Here is a 6,428-nt window from a genome sequence, read left to right as displayed (position 1 = left end):
TCCCCGCAGTTCACTAGTTCCCCAGTGACAGTGAACCCTCCTCCACAGGTGGTCAATGCTCCAGCTCCTCAGATGGTGAGCACGACCCCACAGATATCAAGTTCTCAGGGCACCACATTTGCTGTATCGTTTGTTCCGCAGTCTCACCAATGACTGGTCGCTACCTCCTCAGACCCTTCCACCAATAACACTGCCTTTCTTGTTCAGCCAGGGTTTGTGGGAGATGTTTCTGTAAATGTCCTGAGAGATAATGGTTCCTCAGGTTGCTCTGTCAAGCAATGTTTAGTTTGGCCCGACGAGTACACGGGTAAGCAGATCCAAGTTAGTCTTATTGATGGGTCAGTGAGATTGTTCTCTGAGGCACGTATCCAGGTGGCATCTCCTTTCTACACTGGCTTGACCTCATTATCGGCAAGATACCGGGCGTCAAAAACAGTTGCACCGTAGATGTTGCTACTCAGACTTCGGCTGTTGCAGTAACATGAGCCATGGCCAAGGCTCCGAATTGTGTCACCTCGTTGACCGTCGCAACGCCGCAAGATTTGATTCGTAGTCAAGACGTTGTCCAAGAACAACAGTCTGACCCGACACTTGCCTCAGTGCATAAGAAGCTGGAGGATAAAGTGATTAAGTATTCACGGGGAGGTCAAGCCAGGTTCCTTCGCAAGCGAGGATGGCTGTACCGTGAGTCACGAACACCCCAGGGCGAGGTTCGACCGCAGTTTGTCGTTCCCGCAAAGTATCGCTGGGCAGTGTTCAAATTGGGTCATTGTTCAGTCATGGGAGGTCACATGGGCCAAAAGAAATCCTCTGACCGCATCCATGCTGACTTTTTCTGGCCAGGAATGGGACAGGAAATAAAAAGGCTTGTGCGTTCCCGCGACGTGTGTCAGCGTACCACTGACCGGGGACGTGTCCGTCCTGCGCCATTGAAACCAAAGCCTGTAATCTCTGAACCTTTCGAGAGAGTAGCAGTTGACATTGTTGGGCCAATCTCTCCTAGGGCAAGTGATAGATCAAAGTATATCCTCACTATTGTTGATTTCAGCACATGGTGGCCTGAAGCCATGGCCCTTAAGAATATAGAGGCCGTCACTGTTACTGAAGCATTGATCGAAGTGTTTTGTCGCATAGGTATCCCCAAAGAGGCCTTAAGCGACCAGGGTTTGCAGTTCACCTCTACAATGATGAACGAAGCATTCAGGTTGTTGTCCATCTGAGGCCTGCGAACTACGCCTTATCATCCCATGTGTAATGGGCTGTGTGAGAGGTTCAATGGGACTCTCAAGAAGATGTTAAAGCGCACGGCTGCCGAACAGCCAAAGGAATGGCCGCGGTTCATTGCTCCTCTTCTGTTTGCTTATCGAGAAGCCCCACAGCACTCATTGAAGTTCTCATCCATTGAACTGGTGTATGAAAGGTCGGTCCGTGGACCACTTCAAGTCCTTCACGAGTTATGGGACGATGAAAAACCCGACCCTGAAGTCAAGACCACCTACACCTACGTCCTTGATCTAGCTGACCGCCTCCAGTCGACGTGCGAGTTAGCTAAGGAAGAATTGATCAAGACGCGCGAAGTTCAGAAAGCTTATTATGATAAGAAGGCAAAACTTCGAAAGTTTAGTCCAGGCAATAAGTGCTTGGTGTTACTCCCCATTGCCCAGAACAAGTTGTTGGTGCAGTGGAAGAGTCCATTTGATGTAGCAGAGTGCATTTCAGACCCAACTACATAATTCAGATGGGGAATCTTTGCAAAAGGTTCCTCATTAACATGTTGAAGGCTTATCATGAGTCAGACCCCGAGGAGACTGGCCTACGAGTAGCTGATGATAGTGAACAGCCACTGGAAGAAACCGGGGCAGCCGCGGTGATCCCAGCTGATGACCATGATGACTAGCCCTTAACCGCTCAGTCCCGTCAGGAAGAGACTGTCGGATATGTTTTACTTAACGCTGACTTAGAATTAGGTGATCAGAATGCCATAAGGTCACTGCTCTGTCAGTATGCTGATGTCTTCTCTGACCAACCTAGACTTGCAAAGGTTGATTGTCACAAGATTGAGTTGACCAGCGATACTCCCGTAAAGGTTAAGCCATATCCAATTCCCATGTGACTACTGGGTGCAGTAGACAACGAAATTGCTGACATGGAAATTGCAGGTATTATTGAGAAGTCCTCATCTCCTTACTGCAGTCCAATAGTAGTAGTTCGCAAGAAAGATGGTGCAGTCAGGATTTGTGGTGACTATAGGAGGCTCAATGCAATCACCAAAGTGGATGCTGAGCCGATGGGTGACCATATTGCCATCTTCTCCAAGCTGGCAGGGTCACGTTATTTCACGAAGCTTGATTTGGCAAAGGGATTCTTCCAGATTCCCCTTCACCCCAAGAGCCGTGAGTTCACTGTCTTTGCTACTCCTAGGGGGTTGTATCAGTATTAAGTCCACCCATTTCGACTTACCAATTCCCCAGCAGTATTCAATCGTGCCATGAGACAAGTGCTCCATGGTATCGTAGGAGTAGAGATGTTTGTTGATGATGTCCTTGTTCATTCCGCCACGTTGGAGGAGCACCTCAGACTCTTGGAAATTGTCTTCAGTAGACTCCAGAGTTTCAACATGACTGTGAAGCCTAGCAAATGTAAGATTGCTCACAATGAGGTGGAGTTCCTCGGATATTTTGTTGGCAACAATCACTGCAGGTGTCAGGGTGACAAGATCAGGAAGGTTAGAGAAGCCCCAAGACCTGTGACCAAGAAACAGGTTAGGGCATTCCTTGGCCTAGTGGGATATTATAGGAGTTTTATCCCCAACTTTGCTCTCATTGCCCAGCCGTTCTACGAGGTGCTACGGAAATATGCTCCAAACACCATTGAATGGGGAGAAGCGCAAGAGAGATCTTTTATCGCTCTTAAGAACATGTTGTGCAAGGAGCCTATCTTGCAGTTGCCTGATTCCAACAAACCTTTCATACTGACCACTGATGCTTCACAAGATGGAGTAGGTGCCGTATTGATGCAGGAATCGGAAGATGGAATCTTCCCAGTGGCATACCACAGCCGTAGGCTAAAACCCGCCAATCGGAATTACAGTACTGTTGAGAAGGAACTCTTGGCTGTGGTTGATTGTGTTAAAAAATATTATTATTATTTATATTGGGCACCATTCACTCTGGAAACTGATCACATGCCACTTACTAGTCTTAGCACGACCAAGACGGCTAATGCAAGATTGACACGCTGGACACTGTATTTACAGCAGTTTAACCTTGTTGTGAGATACATCAAGGGAAGTGATAACATAGGTGCAGACCTGATGTCTCGCCTGCTAACTGCTGACTAACATGGGCAACTGTTGGATGCTGGGTTCCGTATGATGGGCATCCTCAGAGCTTTGAGTAATCCAAGGACCAGCCTGGTTCCCAGTTAAAAGTGTACCAGTAAGACCTGACGTCTCGCCCGTTGGCCCTACAGGACACAGTATGTCCGGGGCCTGTATATACATGTATACCGTAAGTTAAGGGGGAAGTTTGAGAGATGGTCCGAGGCTGTGTATGAATTACCTTGTGGAACATCTCGAGCTGTGGGCCTCTTTGAGGATTCCCGGAGAATGCACAATATCCACACGAGTGTTCACACCCACGGTGGGTGTTAAAATGTGACCTGCCCAAGACTGCGTAGCGATTCTCAGCTTCCTGTATTAGTCGTAAGTGTAGAGTTAGGTTAACCAGTAAACTGCCCGTTCTAAGAAATTTGAGCAATTCAAGAACTGGCACGTTTCCTGGTTAATAATGTTAGGTTAACTAGTAAACTGCCCATTCTAAGAGATTTGAGCACTTCAAGAACTGGCACGTTTCCTAGTTAATGAGCGTTAACCAGTAAACTATAAGGGTTCTAAGTAATTTGTGAATTCAAGAATTACATTTCCTGGTTAATAATAACATAAGTACTGATTGCTAGGCAGAGAGAGAGAAATAACAATTTTGATGCTCCACCTTAATTCCTTTTGCAGGTGCAGCTGATGGGTGCAGAATTGCCATGCAGATCAGCTGGTCGTCACTGTCGCATGCTGCCGCCCCTTGTCTTCTGCCTTGTTGTCATTATTTACTATAAATTTGTATTACATGATTTTACACATAGGTACAGTCACCCCAGAACTGTCACACCTACACCGTGTATTACATACATTACGCTACATAACAATTAGTTGTTAATGTAAATGTAGTGAACTTTTTGCTTAGTTTGACCTTAGTACAGGATTTTTCACCGTCGTCACGGAGTTTTTCCCTCAAGCTTGCTTCTATTAACATAAATACGAGTTTTTTTTTCGCTCACTGGCGACTGTGACTTTCTCCTGTAGCAGGATAGCACACACACACACCACAGTGTGAATCTTGTGTGACCGAGTTAGGATTTATATATATGTATATTGAAATTTTTTTTCCTGGAAAAAAAATTTCAACTTTTGATGGGGCATAATGTCACGAGTCGGCTCGTGACATTAGATTTAGTGGGAAACTGTGAACTCTAGTAGAATCCCAGTGTTTATCGTTCAGTTGACCGCTCACCCGGTTGGGAGTGTTTTTAAGGCAATTTTTCAATGTCATAAATGATCGTCTTTGTGCAAGACATTAGCGCTTCCACTGAGCAATTTGTTGTGGGCGTGTTTCGCTCATTCTAACCGTTGGTAATGCAGCCACAACACTTCCCTCTTTCCCACGATTTAGTCAGTCAAGATTTGTGCGCCGTGGAGGCAGGTTGTGTGTGGCAGTGTCCTTCCTCAGCAACGACACCCAGTTCCCGCCGCCGATGTTGAATTCCAGAGGCTCAGCATGTGCAGTGTCCTTCCTCAGTAACGACACCCAGTCATCCACTTTGTCCACTTTTCTGACCAGTATTTTCTTTTCATTTTCCTAGGCTTAAGAGTTAGCTTTTGAGTGAGCGAGTGAGTGCGGTCTCCTTACTTTGAATTCATTTTGAAATGTAACATAAATTTATTTCTTTGTAATCAATAAATTTAACAGTTCTTTTTCTCGAGCTTAATGTAATGTAAACTTGTGTTTTATTTTCCATATTAAGCTTATTTCCCTTATAGCTCCTAGCTCGCATAAACGCTTTGCTATTCATAACTGGTACTTAGACCAGTCTTGTATTAACCTTGAAATCCGTTGTGCCATCTAGGAGTTAATGCATCAGCAAGAATCTGTTATCATTAATAGCATTAGTTATTGATTGTCAGGGGTGAAGTCACTTTCTCCAGAGGCTAACAGTACTAATAAACAGCAATTGTGAGGAATTAGTCTCTGTTGTGTACTGTTGAGAAAGTTAATAAATTCTCGTCCTGAGAGAATCGGCGAAGCAAGCCAAATAATGTAATCATTGCTTGATTTTTAGCAAGACAATTCATTGTCCTGTTCTCAGTATTGTTAATAATTATCCTTTAATATACATATATATATATATATATATATATATATATATATATATATATATATATATATATATATATATATATATATATATATATATATATATATATATATATATATATATATATATATATATATATATATATATATATATATATATATATATATATTGAATATTATCTTTTAATATTGTATATAATCTTAAAAACCCCGTGACACTGTCCTCTCTCTCTCTCTCTCTCTCTCTCTCTCTCTCTCCCTCTCTCCCTCTCTCTCTCTCTCTCTCTCTCTCTCTCCCTCCATCGTTCATCCGGCTTCCCTTACCTTCCTCCTCCGTATCCATATAATGCAGGCCTTTAGAATCATGTCTTAATCCTGCAAGGTTCTGTTCCCTTCCTCATTGTTCCAGCTTTCATTCTTCCCCATATTCACCTCATCTTTCTCTTCCTTGCCCCTTTCACCTTCATTCTCTGTACACTTCCATTCTTCCCTAGGTTTCCTGTCTTATTCCTCTTGCTTTTCTCACAATTGTCCTCCCTTCCCTCCTTTATTCAACCTTTACATTATCCCTTTTAACTCTTCCCTTTCATTTTCCACCGTCTTTCACTGTGCCCGTCTGTTTCATTGCCTTCTTTTTCTTTCTACTTTCTCCTCCATCATACTTGTTTCACTCCTCATGTCCTGTTCACCTCCTCTTTTGTCTCCCTTCCCCCAGACCCCTCCACCTTCCTTCACTGTACCCTTCCATTTTCACTCCTTCCCACATTCGTCCAGTCCTTGCCCACCTCCCATTATTTCAACATTTACTCTCACCTTATCCACTTCTCCTTCCATTCTCTCTCATTCAACCATCTGCTTCCCTTTATTATTCTCTCCAGTCCTCCCATTCATTTTATCACTTCTCCTTCCCGCGGTCGTCCTCCTATCGCCCTCCTTGCCCCATTTCCTCCATGCCCTCTCCCCCCCCCACCCACTCTGCCTCCCCCACTCGTATTGCTTGCC

Source organism: Coenobita brevimanus, chromosome 114 (assembly GCF_032717465.1).
Source record: "Coenobita brevimanus isolate Jiangsu-jjx chromosome 114, ASM3271746v2, whole genome shotgun sequence".
NCBI lineage: Eukaryota > Metazoa > Arthropoda > Malacostraca > Decapoda > Coenobitidae > Coenobita > Coenobita brevimanus.
This window is presented reverse-complemented; position numbering follows the sequence as displayed.